Source organism: Oryx dammah, unplaced genomic scaffold (assembly GCF_014754425.2).
Source record: "Oryx dammah isolate SB20612 unplaced genomic scaffold, SCBI_Odam_1.1 HiC_scaffold_26, whole genome shotgun sequence".
Lineage (NCBI taxonomy): Eukaryota > Metazoa > Chordata > Mammalia > Artiodactyla > Bovidae > Oryx > Oryx dammah.
Window position 1 is genome coordinate 27,131,671 of NW_024070210.1, and position 14,866 is coordinate 27,146,536.

The 14,866-nt window shown below is 40.0% G+C and overlaps 1 protein-coding gene and 1 long non-coding RNA gene across 3 annotated transcripts in view; both read left to right on the forward strand.

Moving 5' to 3' along the window:
- Positions 1–6,571, forward strand: part of LOC120852840 — a 28,003-nt gene extending 21,432 nt beyond the window's left edge. Inside the window, exons 3-4 of the long non-coding RNA XR_005718668.1 lie at positions 1,467–1,472; positions 6,560–6,571. This is a non-coding gene — a long non-coding RNA (uncharacterized LOC120852840). The remainder of the gene's footprint in view (positions 1–1,466; positions 1,473–6,559) is intronic.
- Positions 1–14,866, forward strand: part of PPP2R5E (protein phosphatase 2 regulatory subunit B'epsilon) — a 156,172-nt gene that overhangs the window by 24,409 nt on the left and 116,897 nt on the right. The gene's annotated exons all lie outside the window — the stretch shown is intronic.

Consider the following 14,866-nt stretch of genomic DNA (forward strand, 5'->3'; position numbering starts at 1 on the left):
GTGGAATCTACCACCACTTCTGGTCCTACCCCTGAGTCTAGACCACAGTCACCTTCTGTCTCCTAACAGGTCCCCTGCTTCCACTTTTGCCCCTATATTCTACACAACAGCCAGAGCAGACTTTTTGAAATAAGAGTCAAATCATGTTTAAAACCTTCTATTCTCTTCTCATCTCTTTCAGAACAAAATTTAAACTCCCTACTGTGGCTGTAAGACTGCACGATGTAGCCCTTTCTCTGACCTCTTCTTAACCTCACTCTTCTCAGTCACCCTGTCCAGCTCCACTGCCCTTCTGGCTGTTTCTCAGATACACTAAACTTTTTCCTGTCTCAGGGCTTTATCTTTGCTCTTTCTCTGCCATATATTCTGCACGGCTCCTCTCTTCACTTCTGTTAGATCTCTGTTTATATCCTCTTTGCAGAGAGGCCTTCACAGATATCCCCACATGAACTAGCATTCTTTCCTACCAGTCTCCAGCTGGCATTATTTTACTCCCCTTCTCTTATCATCACCTGTGTTTATTTCCTCTCTCCTCCAGGTAGAATGTAAACTCCTTGAGGGCCAAGATTGAATGTTTATTCCCAATGACTGGAACAATGCCTGGAGCAGGGTGTATGCTCCCCGAGCCTCAGTGGAATGACCATTAGGTGATATTCATCACTGGGCCTTGTTGATGGCCGTTCACTAGACCTAGTGTCATCTGTGTCCTGTTGTTTCTGGGCTGGAAGCAGCCTCTCTCCTCCCCTTGCCTGATGCTCAGGTAGACCAGTGTAATGATATTTAATGAAGTAGTCATTCAGTTTCCCTTAAAAAATTTTAAACAATCTAAATATAATGATTTTTGGATCATTTTTCTTTATAAATACCTCAGGAAGATAATCATTCTCTTTTATCCTGATGGTTTATGTAAATGCATAAATATTCGTCCATTCATTTTTTTTTTTTTTTTTTTTTTTTTGCAGAAGGTGGCAAACAGCAAATTCTCTAGGCTAAATGGGAGGTTCAGCTGTTGTGGTGTTAATACCTTTTTTTTTTTTTTCCCAAAGATAATTGTCGGAGTTATTTGTCAGAAACTTAAGAGGACCTCACAGAGAATGACAGTACTTCCTGAGAATTGTTAATGACAAGAAAAATGCTCCTACTTAAGTGACAAATCAAGAAATAGTTCCATACTTTTGTTTCCAAGAATATATAAGTTGTTTTTTCAAATACAAGTAATAACATTAAAATAATATAAACTATCATTTGCTGGTGGGATGAATGACTACCTTCTTTATATGTTCATATGGTCTAAAGAAAGTACTACTTCTGCAAACAATACGTTTAAACCTGGGAAATAAAATGGCAGAAAATCAACAACATGATATTTTTATTAACAAAATCAAGCAGGAGAATGAAATAGGGCCCATAAGTTCTTCTCAAGAGACATAACAGATCTTGAAGACTGCCAGGATGCAGAGAATGAGAAAGAAGTCTAGGGTAATTCCAAAGTCCCAAGCTGGGAGGGATACAAAACAAGAAAGAGGTTTGGGGAGAGTTGTATTCTGTTTTGGACCTAAGGAGTTTGAGGAACCTGTAAAGTCCAGTAGAAATGTATAGAGAGCCGTGTGTGTGCGCTCAGTCGTGTCCCACTCTTTGTGACCCCATGGCCTGGCCTCCCCAATCCATGGGATTTCCCAGGCAGGAATGTTGGTGTGGGTTGCCACTTCCTTGTCCAGGTAATCCCTTCTTCTTGTCTGCTGAGAATTCCTTCCGCCCCCAAGCCCCCTTTTGTTAGGCCTGTGTACCAAATTCAGATCCTACTGAGCCACACTTCCCCTGTACTTTAGCTGACCTAGGCATAGGGTTGCTGTCCTTCAAGTGTAATTTGTCTCTCAAATGGCTTTCCTGTAGCCACCTCTAGGCTTTGAATCTGAGTTCTGTTAGTCCACAGGAGTTTACCATCTGCAGGTATTTGTTTGTAACAGAGAGTCAAACCTCTAATTTGGAATAATGAGATGGGACGGGGCTGAGTAAGAGGAAGGGCATCTGGCTTAGTGAAACCTCTGAATTACAGAATACTTAAAAATAAAGACAATTATATGATTCTTAAATTATAGTGTGTATGATACACTAATATATAACTGAGACATAATGAGCTGTGCGAGCAGCCGTAATGGAAATATTTACCATTCACAACAGGGCTACAGAATAAGCTAAGAATGGTAAGCAGCAAAGTCTTTGTGAGAGTTATTTGACTCAGAATTTGAAGGCTGACCTAAAGAACCTGAGGACTCATAAATTTCCTGAAAGCTTTGATTTGAAAATATCATTGATTTTTATATAGAGTGTTCTTAATTTATGAAGACCTGAAAGTGTGCAGGTATGGACTGACTTGTATTTGATTGTAATCACAATCTTCAATGGGAATGTGGAAGAGGAAAAGTTGAGACAGGAGGTTTCACTGCTTCACGTTCCTTCTTTCTGGCCATTCAGGTAATCCTCTGTGGAAACATCTTCTCCCATCCTAGAAGGTGGGTGGGTACATATTAATTTCTGTTGCCCCAAAGCTGATTGAGTTAGGAAGCTGGCAAGCAAAACAAGATGAGGTTTTAAATAATTTAGTGGAAAGAGAGTGCTCATAATGGCAGCAGGGACTGGGGTCCTTTTCTTCACTGTGGCTTCTTATGATGGAATGGCCAGGATGAAGAACATGCATTTTGGAGACAGGCTACAGTTTTAGTCTAGTTTTTGCCATTTACTGTTGGAGTGATCTTGGGCTTCCCAGGTGGCGCTAGTGGTAAAGAACCCACCTGCCAATGCAGGAGACCTAAGAGACGTGCGTTCAGTCCCTGGGTCAGAAAGATTTCCTGGAGGAGGGCATGGCAACCCACTCCAGTACTCTTGCCCGGAGAATCCCCACGGACGGAGGAGCCTGATGAGCCACAGTCCATAGGGTCGCACAGAGTCGGACACAGCTGAAGCAACTTAGCACACACGCACACATTGGAGTGACCTTAAGTTATTAAGATCACTAATGTTAATAATCTACATCTCAGTTTCCTTTGTGATAAAAAGGAGGGTGCACGTAGAACTTGTATTTTAGACTTGTAAGGAATAAATGAAGTTAATATATGCAAAAGACTTAATACTAGAAAAGGCACATAATGTATACTCATCAAGTACTAGCTAATTTATAGAGAAGGCATACTTTCTCAAGTATCTAGACAAGTGATGGTATCAGAAGGGTTTAGAAATGGGCAGCAGGCTATAGTCTTTTGTAACGTTGAGGGCCCTATGAAAATATTGAACATGTGCAGTTAGTCTGTGAGAGGGACAGGGTGAGGGGCGACAGGAGAGGGCAGGGGGTGTCACAGCATTCACAGGCCTGTGGCTGGGGTGGGTAGCCAGTGGTTTAGCAAGGAATGGGCAGGGCCTTTGATGTGTGCAAAGTGGCTCTGAAGAGAGGAGTGTCAGGTTGTGTGAAGAGAGAAAAACACGTGCATGATAGTGGGGACAGAGCTACAGAGCAGCAGGAGGACACTGGTGTGTGAGGGGTGTGTAGGGGACAGGGGTGGGAAGGCAGGGAGTGGAGTAAGGACTTGCAGGCTTCAATCTGGCAGTTGCATTGGATTCCAAAGGCACTTAGGAGCCACTCAAGCAAGGCCTCTACTAGGAGGGATGGTACAAACTAAGGCTCTCCTATTGGCATGAGACGAATGGTGTAAAGATCACGCTCGAGTATGTCCACTCAGGTACCTAGCCATAAGAGAATTACCCTTGCCACAGTCCTGCAATTTCTTTGAAGTTTCGTTTTTTACTTTAAAAATTCAGAGATTTTTGCATTGCATAGGATCTTTGCTTCTTTTAATTCTCAAAATCAGTGTTTTTAGTAAAGTTTATGGTTCCAGGGAGATGTGCCGTGTTTATCCTATGGCTTCTGGAAGACGCTCTCACTGTCTTCCTTGGATCAATCCAGGAGCAAGGTAATTAACAAATAGGGCATTTGGAATGTGAGGACCAAGGGGCTTTAGGAGGGCTTCACCCTCAGCAGGCAGGCCTTCGTTACTCTTCTTCCAGACCTTGTAGGCCCCAAATTCCTTTCTTGGGATCTTTGAAAGTTCATTGACCATGCTCTAGTGCTTACTGCTTCCCCATCTTTTTTTCCTCTTCCCTTGGCTTAAAATATCCAACCTCTTATTGCTTTTTTCAAGCACCTTTTTTGAGGTATAATTTATATATTGTACAGTTTTCCCATTTACAGTGTTCAGTTCAGTGTTTAGTACATTCACAGAGTTGTGCAACCATTGCCACCCTCTAATTTTGGAAATTTTTATTCCTCCTAAAAGAATCTGTGCCTATTATCAGTTACTCATTCTCCTTGCCCCCACCCCTGCCACTCCTAATCCTTGGCAACCATAATCCATTTTCTGTGCATAGGTTTGCTTTTTCTATTCGTGTCAGTGGAATCATACATTATGTGGTCCTTTGTGACCGACTTCTTTCACTTAGCAGGTTTCCAAAGTTCATGATGTTGTGACATGTATCATTGCTTCATTCCTTTCTATGGTCAATCATATTCCATTGTAACACATTTTACTTATCCACTTGTCACTTGATGAACATTTGAGTTGTTCCCATTTTTTGGCTTTTATGGATAATGTTTTTGTGAGGACATGTTCTCAAGTTTTCTTGGGTAAATACTTTAGGCGTAGTAGTAATTCTGTGTTTACCTTTTGAGGAGTCGCCAAACTTCTTCACGGGGTGTGCCATTTTGCATTTCTGTTTGTGATGTATAAGGGATCCGATTTTTCCATATCCTTGCCGACACTTGTTATTTTTTTGATGAGGGCCATCCTGTTGGGTGTGATAGGCATGTTCTGATGGCTTGTGATGTTGAGCGTCTTTTCATGTGCCTGTTGGTCATTAGTATATTTTCTTTGGAGACATTTTTTGTTCAAATCATTTGCCTATTTTTGTTTCTTTGGTTATTGAGTTGTGAGACTTGCTGTAATATTCTGAGCACAAGTTTCTTATCAAATATTTTTTCCTGTACTGTGGGTTGTCTTTCACTTTTTTGATGGTGTCCTTTGAAGCAGAAAAGTTTTTTATCTTGATGAAGTCCGACTTATTTGTTTTTCTTTTTCACTGCTTGTGCTTTTCTTCCTGCTTTATAATCCCAAGCTTGTTGGGATAGGAACAAGAGAACTTGGGTTTTAGTCCATTTTACCAGTAATGAACTGGTTGACAGTGGGCAAGTCACTGTCTGTTTGCTCTGCTTACACCAGTCTGTCCTCCACAAAAGAGATCTTTTTTTAAAAACTCCACGGTGATCATGTAACTTCCCTCTTCACAAATGTCTGTTTATTATTGTCCATAAAGGATAATGTCTAAATATTTAAGACATTTATTTAAAGTTGGTCCTCTGTTCTTTAGCACACATCTTTCTGGATATGCTGAATATCTCATCAGTGTTTAAATCTATGCTGAATATTCTCACCTGCATCTCAATCTGTCATACCCTTTTCCTACTTCATAACTCTGTGTGCTTTTTTCTTGACTGAGAAATCTTTCTCCATCCCATATTCCTCTTTATTTAGTAAACTCCCTACTTTAGTCTTTCAAGATCTACGGCAAATGTTCAATGTTGTGCCCGTGCAGTGCCTGGTACACAGCACATACGTAGTAAATAATTGTTGCATAAATGAATGAATGAAACACTACCTTTTCTTGAAAGCCTTACCAGACTTTATTCAAAATTGTCATTTCTTCTTTCAGACTTCTAGAGCATATGCTTTTTTATGTCTGTCATGATATTCCCACACAGTTTTGTACTTTGTGATACTTTTCTGTCCCACGCAGTGATCCCTTGGGAAGCAGGGGCTATGTCCTCTATGCTCCCAGCTGAGTTTCTGCCAAGTGCAGCAGGATAGCTTAAGGTGGTCGGTAAATGTTGCCTGCGAAGGACGAGTTTCTCTGGGGAACTCTGTAAAGTGTAAGAGGGTATATAGACTGTTGATTCTCAGCTTTTATGAACCAGGTTATAGAATGATTGTAAAGCTGGTGTAAAAGGATGTGAGGAGTTAAATTCTCAGCCAAAGATACTCCTCCAGACTTTGACAGAGACTGTTTGGAGACACGCCAGCTCCATGGACCCAGCCTCCCTTGCCTAGTCTTTTGAGTGTGGGGGAGGAGTTGGGGGAGTGAGTGGGAAGAATACTTGAGTAGATAGGTGGTTATTATTAGGGTTCTGTAATCCCCACCGTTTATGTGGATTTCCTCAATTCTAAAGAAGTTACTACTTCTTAGATAATTAAAGAATAGTTTAATTATCTTTTTAACCTTAGGGGGATGTAAAAGAAACTTCCTTGGGAGTAACCAGATTATGTGATCCTGCTAATGCTATAATAAGATCTCTTCTAGTTCTGAGATTTCATGGTTCAAGACTTTGTCTTGAAATATTTCTAGATTAGTCCTCAGTGATCTCTGTCTTCTTATCCTAAGTCGTGCAAGACATATTTATGTGCACTGCACCCTGTCATTCACTCATTCAATAGACCTTCTCCTGGGAACGTGCTAGATGCTGGAGTGACCAAGATGACTAAAACAGCATCTGTTTAACTGCATTTATTGAGCATCTGTTTTATACTATGTCCTGGGGATAATGCATGAATAATACAGGCAGAGCTCTTACATTGCACCGGTTGTTGTTGCTTGTCATGGGTGTTGGTTTGCTCTCCCTAATTAGATGGTAAGTTGTGTGTTTTGTATTTCATTCCCTCAGTCGTCTTAATGCGCTGAATAAATAGTTTGCAAGAATTACCTGATTGACTTCTTGGATAGGGTTCTTTTGATTGATTGCCAAGAAAAATTCTACTTGCCAAGAAAACACATGAGCTGTTTGGATAAATCAGAACTTTGAAGTTTGTAATCTATACAGTGTGTCCAGGTCTTACAAGTAGTAAGGTAGGTAATGTGATAGGAATAATCTATACCTGTAGTTGAGTTTTATTTGGAAGAAAAAATTGGAAATAACTTGAACTCCTGGGCTTTTTACCCAGATTTCATTTCCTAGTAAGGAACTTGTATTCAAAGTTTGGACTTAGGATCCTGGCATGTGACTTTGGTATTGCATGCTAAATCAGAACTTCAAAGAGTTTTTCTGTTTTGTTTTGCTTTTAAAAACAGGGCAATGCCCTTCTTAGTAAAGTAGAATCCTTTTGTTTGCTTGTTTGAGTTGTATTGGGGTTTTCCCAATATTTTTTCCTTGCATTCTGCTTTTAATAAGGGCTTTCAGAACCCTCATGCAGTTCTCCCCGGTTCATTATTTAATGCCTAAGAGGACAGAGACTATGATTGTATCATTTGCAAATACTTTCTCCAATCCGTAGGTCATCTTTTTGATTCGTTGATGGTTTCCTTTGCTTTGCAAAACCTTTTAAGTTTAACGAGGTCTCATTTGTTTATTTCCGCTTTTGTTTCCTTTGCCTTAGGAGACAGATCCAAAAAGATATTACTATGTTTTATGTCAAAGAGTATTCTTCCTGTGTTTTCTTCTAGTTTTATGAATTCTAGTCTTATATTTTAGATGTTTAATCTGTTCTGAGTTTATTTTTGTATCTGGTATGAGAAAATATTCTAATTTCATTATTTTACATGTAGCTGTTCAGTTTTCCCAGCACTACTTATTAAAGAGTTTTCCCTGTTGCATAATCTTGCCTTCTTTGTCGTATATTGACCATAAATGAGTGGGTTTATTTCTGGGCTGTCTATTCTGTTCCCTTGATCTATATGTGTGTTTCTGTGCCAGTATCACACTGTTTTGATTACTGTAACTTTGTATAGTATAGTCTGAAGTGAAGTAATGTGATACCTTCATCTCTGTTCTTTCTCAGGATTGCTTGGCTATTCAGGGTCTTTTGTACTTTCACACTACTTTTGTATTTTAGTCTTCCTACTAACTTTGTACGTGGTTGATTTACTACAGTTACTGTGTTTTTGCCATTACCAGTGAGCCTTTTCCTTTTGTACCTTTCATGTTTCTAGTTGTGGCCTTTTCATTTTTGCTTAGAGACGTCCCTTTAACATTTCTTGTAAAGCTGGTTTGGTAGTGCTGAACTCTTTCAGCTTTTGCTTATCTGTAAAACTTTTGATCTCTCCATCAAATCTGAATGAAATTTCTTGGTTGTAAATTTTTCCCTTTCAGCATTTTGCATATATCATGCCACTCCCTCTGACCTGCAGAATTTCTGCTGAGAAGTCAGCTGATAGCCTTTGGGAGTTCCCTTGTATGTAACTTGTTGCTTTTCCCTTGCCACTTTTTATTATTCTCTTTATCTTTAATTTTTGCTTTTTTAATTACAGTGTATCTTGGTGTGGTCTTCTTTGGATTGATCCATTTTGGGGCATTCTGTCTGTTTTCTTTCCAGGTTAGGGAAGTTTTCAGGTATTGTGTCTTCAAATAAGGATATATTTTCAGTTCCTTTCTCTCTTCTCCTTCTGGGACCCCTGTAATGTGAGTGTTGGTACCCTTGATGTTGTCTCAGAGGTCTCTTAAACTGTTCTCATTTCTCTTTATTCTCTTTTGTCATTGTTCAGCTTCAGTGAGTTCCACGACTCTTATCTTCCTTTCAGCTTGCTGGTTCATTTCTCTGTATCATTTAATCTACTGTTGATTCTAGTTTTTTTTTTTTAAGAAAAATTCATTTATTGTATTCTTCATCTATTTTTGGTTCTTCTTTATATTTATATTTAACTATTGTTAAAATTTATTATTGTTAATATTTCTAACTATTTGTTAAAAACTTCTCACTCTGTTCATCCATTCTTCTCCAGGGTTCTTTGATTATCTTTACCATCATTGCCTTGAACTCTCTACTGTGTAGATTGCCTGTCTCCACTTTTTAATTAGTTCTTTGGGGGGGTTTATCTTGTTTCTTCATGTGCAACATGTTTCTCTGTCACCTCATTTTTGTCTGATATGCTATTTTTATTTCTATGTATCTGATAGGTTGATTATGTTTCCTGACCTTGGAGAAGTGGTAAGAGATGTCCTGTGCATGTCAGCAACTCATTTCCCTCTGGTTACCAGGGCTGTTTGCTTTAGGAGTATCCCCTGTGTAGGCTGCATGGGTCCTTCTTTTGTGGTGGGCTGACTACTGTGGGCAATCTGGTAGGCATGACTGGCCCCCCAGCCTGGTTGGTTGCCAGGGCTTACCTTATGTGGAGCCTTGATGGCTATTGGTTGGTGGGTGGGACCAGGTCACAAGGTAACTTGCTATGGAACCCCAGGGGTTCCTACAACTAGTGCGGGCTCACTGGAAGGCAGAGCTGAGTTCTGGGGAGAGGGGTTATAGGATCAGGGTTCCTGAATCCAGTGTTGGCCTGCTGGTGGGTGGGCCAGTTCCTGTCATGGCTGACTGCAGATTTCTGGGTGTTCCAACTCTAGTGCTCGCCTTTTGGTGAGTATGCAGGATCCTGGGGTGATTGGCTGAGGAGTTTAAGATATTTCAGAGCTAGTGTTTGCCCGCTGGTAGGTGGGGTCCAGGTTCCAAGATCCCCTGGCTGAAGGGCCCTGAGGGTCCTGAAGCTGATGTTAGCTGGTGTTAACCCACTAGTGGCTGTGGCTGCTGGCTGATGGACCCAAGGTTTCCCAGAGCTGGTGTTGGCCTAATGGTGGGCAAGATCAGGGCTTTGGAAGTCCTAGGGTTTTTGCCAGCCCGCTGGCATGTTGGATGGGTCCTGGTAAGGCAGGCTGTGGGGCTGTGGTGGTCTTGGGCTTGTGCCTGCCTACTGATATGTGAGGTTGGTCCCTGGTCTGATGCTGGCCTTCTGGTAGGCTGAGCCAGTTCCCAGAATCTCTGACTATAAGACCTGGCGGTTGCAGAATTGATGTGTTACTGATGGATGGGGCTGATGCCTGGTCCACTGGTGTGTGAGCTGGGTCCTGGGCCCTCTGGTGAACAGGGCCCATGTTCAGGGCTATGGTTTCAGGGGGATTTAAGGCAGCCTGCCTACTGGTGGGCGGGGCTGCATCCCTGCCCATCCAGTTGCTTGGCTCAGTACTGGTGCAGACAGCCTGGTAGGCGGGGCTAGGTCCCCAGTGCTACAAAGCTAGAGGGAGGATTCCAAATGTTGCTGGCCAGCACCAGTGTCCACACAGGAGAATGAGCTAAGTGATGACTGCTGCCAGTGTCTTATGTCCCCAGGGGGACTCCAGTTGCCTTCTGTGTCTCTGGGAGGTTCTCCAAGATCAACAGGTGGGTTTGACCCAGGCTGCTTTCACATTACTGCCTCTGCCTTGGGTTCAGAGTGTGTGAGGTTTTTTTTGTGCTCTTTAAAAGCGGATTCCCTGTTTCCCATTGCTCTCTGGGTCTCAGGAAAGTAAGCCCTGCTGGTATTCAAAGCCAAACATTCTGGAGGCTTGTCTTCCTGGTGCAGGATCCCTGAGGCTGGGGAGCCTGATGTGGGAACTCAGACCTGTTGCTTCATGTGGAGAACCTCTGGAATTGTAATTATCCTCCTGCTTGTGTGTTGCCCACTCAGGGGTATGGGTTCTGACTAGATGGGTTTTGACTATACTGCAGCTCTGCCCCTCCTTCTTACTTGCACTGTCAGTTGTAGATGATCTTTTCCGCTAGATTCTGGTCTTTCTCATCATAGTTGCTCTGTAAATAGTTGTAATTTTGGTGTGCCTGTGAGAGGAGGTGAAATCAGGATCTTCGTATTCTGCCATCTTGCCCAAGCTCCTTGAGTATGTAATTCTTGATATATGGTATGTATTGGTCATTGGACCATTCCCATATACTGGACTGCCTTACTAGCATACTCTTTAGGGTTCCCACATAGAGCTTTGCAGATTTTACACTCACTGCATAATGTACAGTGTTTTAGTGCAAAAAATAGCCCATTTCTCTTATTTTCACTTCCTTGAAAGTAGGAATAATCTTAGATTTTTATGTTCTCCATAGTACCTAGTTAACTGTTTATGTTCAGCCTGTTTCTTCTGATATTTTAATCAATTTCATACAGCAAAAATACGGTGGTACTGTTTTATCTGTTATTTAGGAAATAATTGTATTAACAAATGATTTAGGATTAGTCACAGTCTTAAATTTGATGAATGTTCTTTTTTAGTTTTTAGAGTTCTTTTGCCACCATTGCTTCATTTTCATTATAATTTAATATGTGATGAGTAATGTTTTAATAGCCATTAAAATTAAAGAACTATTGATTGAATGTTGTCTTATGAAATATACAGTTGCTAAAGATTATTTTTACGTAATGATTCCAGTTAGAAGCCTTGAGCTAAGTTTTTCCAAATCTACCCCTCCACTACCTTCCAAATATACAGATTATTCCTATGTGAATAGTTGAATGTGTGTTTTGGTCTTCTTCTGAAAAATAAAAAAGAAGAACAAAAATGGCAACTTTTTCAGTTAATATAAGTCACAATATATCATTATAAAAAATACAGATGAATATTATAGAAGGACATAAAAATAATCACCTCTACTCTCAGCTCCAGAGATGGTTACCATATCAAACATTTTGTTATGTTCTTCAAGCTTTTGGTTGGGCGGGTGACTGTTTATATGGGCTCATGGTCTTACAGATCATTCTGAATTTATTTTTAAATTGATCCCCCATTTTTTGGGGTAAGGGCTAATTCTATCCTATCCACAACTATAAGTAATTTATGTTAATTTGCCTTTTTTTCAAGTCACATCAAGAAATTGACTTAGCCAATTAGTAGTATGTCTCTTGGTTAGTTCAGTGCTTATTGAGCAACAAGACTGAAATACAGAGACTATAAAGCATTGCTACTGGAATATTAGGTCATTGTCTTCTGCTTCAAAAGACTACCCATTTTGGGAACCACTGACTTTTTTTTTTTTAATATTGGAAGTTGAGCCAGAACATTTTGCTTGTAGTTTGAGGAAAAAGAGTGCTTGTGCTCAGCTTCTCTGCATTTTGGAGGATCATGGTTTATGACTTAATGTGTACATTTCTCCATTTCCCTTCTTACCCTCCCATCTTCCTGGCAGAAGGAATCCAGGTTAACTGCTGACTAATGACAGTACAAAGATTTCTTATGTTCATAGAAGGAGTCCAGGGTAGTGGAAGAGAACAGGCTTTGGAGGTTTGCTGTTTTTGCCCTGTGCATGACCCTTAGCAAGAGCATAACCTTTTTGAGTCACAGTTAACTCATCTATTGGAGTCTGCTCCAGTGGTCATCTCTGCTGTTGTCCTGGCTCTCTTTCCTTACATCATGTTTCATTTGGTCGTCATGGCATGTGAGAGAGTGAGGAAGATGAGGATTATTATCATTATTATTTAGGTAAGGGAAGTTATAGGTGTTAGGAGGCAGGCCCTCTTGCCTCTAGCTGTGGTACCCTCTACTTTATGATGTGTTGATGTTTCCATTAAAAACAAAAAGAACAAAAAACAAAACAGAACTTAAAATAATTTTAGATTTAAAGTTGCAAAAGTAGAGAATTCAAATTGCTTTCCCTAATACTAGCAATTTATATAACCATCATCTCCATTTTTTTCTACTGAATATGGTTCAGTTTTGAATAAATATTTCACCACCGTCTTTTCATTTTATTTATTTTGGCTGTGCTGGGTCTTTGTTGCTGTGCATGGGCTTTCTTTAGTTGTGGAGAGTGGGACATGGGGTTCCTACTGGGATTGCTTCTCCTGTTGTGGAGCAAAGGCTCTAGGGTGATTGGCTTAGCTGTGGCTTTTGGGCCCTAGAGGTCAGGTTTAGTAGTTGTGGAGCAGGGGCTTAGTTGCCCCACGGCATGTGTAATCTTCTGGACCAGGAATCAAACCTGTGTTCCCTGCATTGGCAGGTGGATTCCTATCAATTGCTCCACCAGGGAAGTCTCATCTTTTTCTTTTTTTGAAACAGCTTTATTGAGATAAACAGTTTATTGAGATAAACCTGAGGTTCCAAAACTGCAGATTCAACCAATTGTGGTTTGAAAATATCCAGGAAAAAGAAAAAATTCTAGAAAGCTCCAAAAAGCAAAACTTGAATTTACATGCTGGCAACTGTTTACATAGCATTTACATTGTGTTTACAACTATTCATATAGCCATTTACATTTTATTATAAGTGATCTAGAGATGATTTAAAGTATAAGGGAGGAGGTGCATAGGTTATATGCAAATGCTATGCCATTTTGTATAAGGAATTTGAGCACACATGGATTTTGGTAGGTAGATGGGGTTTGTGTCCAAAAACCAATTCCCTGAGGATACCGTGGTTGACTGTGATATGCATACCATATAGTTTACCCATACAATTCACTAGTATTTAGTATAGTCAGAGATTTGTGTAACTATCACCAACAGTCTAATTTTAGAACATTTTTATCACCTCAAAAATAACCCTATACCCATTAGCAGTCACTTTCCTTTCTTCTTTCTGCCCCTTTCCCCAAGCCGCGGGCAGCCACGAATCTACTTTCTGTCTCTTCTAGATTTATCTAGATATTCTGGACATTTCATGTACATTTTCTACCATCTTTGTATCTTGTTAGCATTTTCTATACAGATTCCAGACCTTCACTTCCTGAATTTAAGTCCCTTACTAGAACCTAACCGTGAACTTGTCATTTAATTTCTCAGCCTTGATTTTTTAGTTCGTAAAATAAAAGATAATTATAGTACATACATAATGGGGTTTTAAGAATTAAATGAATTAGTGTGTGGAAGGTACTTAAAATTGTACCTGTCCCCAATAAGTACTGTATAAATTTTAACTGTTGTTATTGTGGTGTGATCTGTCATATTTCTAATTAATTCATTTTGCAGTCTTCTGTATTAGTATTTATTGTTTGTGTGCTGTTAACAACTTATGTTAAACTGTATAAAAGTCATTCAGGTCAGTTTTAACTCCAGAGTTTAGAATTTAGTTGTAAACTATTTCCTGTCACAAAGACTTAGTTGGTTAAAAACAAACAAACAAACAACCCCCCCAAACATAAAAAACCTGCAACATTTTGCAGTGTAATTATGCATCTTCATTTGGCACCTTGATGTGTTTATTTGAATGGGAGATGATGCACCCATCTGATTTTAAAGTAAAGTAAATCTTGGGCATTGGTTTCTGAAAACCAAGTTGGACTTCATTAAAGGAAGTTTGTTTCTTGGAAAGTTGTGTTTGAAATTGATTTTTCGGACACAGTTATTTTTCATAGACTTCCAAAATCCAAGAGGAGATATGTTCGTATAAGAAAAATTCACAGTGCCCAAAAAGCATATCCACCACCACCACCACTTCCATAGATGGGTAAACTCTGAGGCTCAGTTGAAATGATATGTAGGATAGTAAAATGAAGCGTGAGAAATGTCTGTTTAAAGTAGTTATCTTTGTCAAAATAATTGTCAACATAAATGCAAATCACATCTAGATTAGGACATTCAAGAGGGATTATGAAATACCAGATAAGACACTAGAGACTCTAGGCTAGGAACCAGAAGTTCTGGGGCTACCACTTGGTATATCAGTCAGTTGAATGACCTGGAACATGCCACTTAATGTTCTTTGGGTGTTTTCATTTGTAAAACGAGACAGTGGGTCCCGAATAGATGGTCTCTTGGGGCTTATCCAAAGGGAAAATTCTTTGGTTTATTTCTCATTAGTAACAGACAAGATGCTAGCAAACATTGATCAAATCCCTGTGCGCTATAAGGGAAGGATAGGGCAGAGAAATGACTAAATGTGTGTTGTTACTGCTCTTTCCCCATTCTTTGTAATTGCTGCCGCCTTTCTTCTAGTTTCTTGGTGAAGTGGCTGTTTTATGATTTGTATTTATGCATTTCTGCAATGTGTTTGTCTCTCTCACTAGCAGCTCTGACTTGTGATACTTTCAAA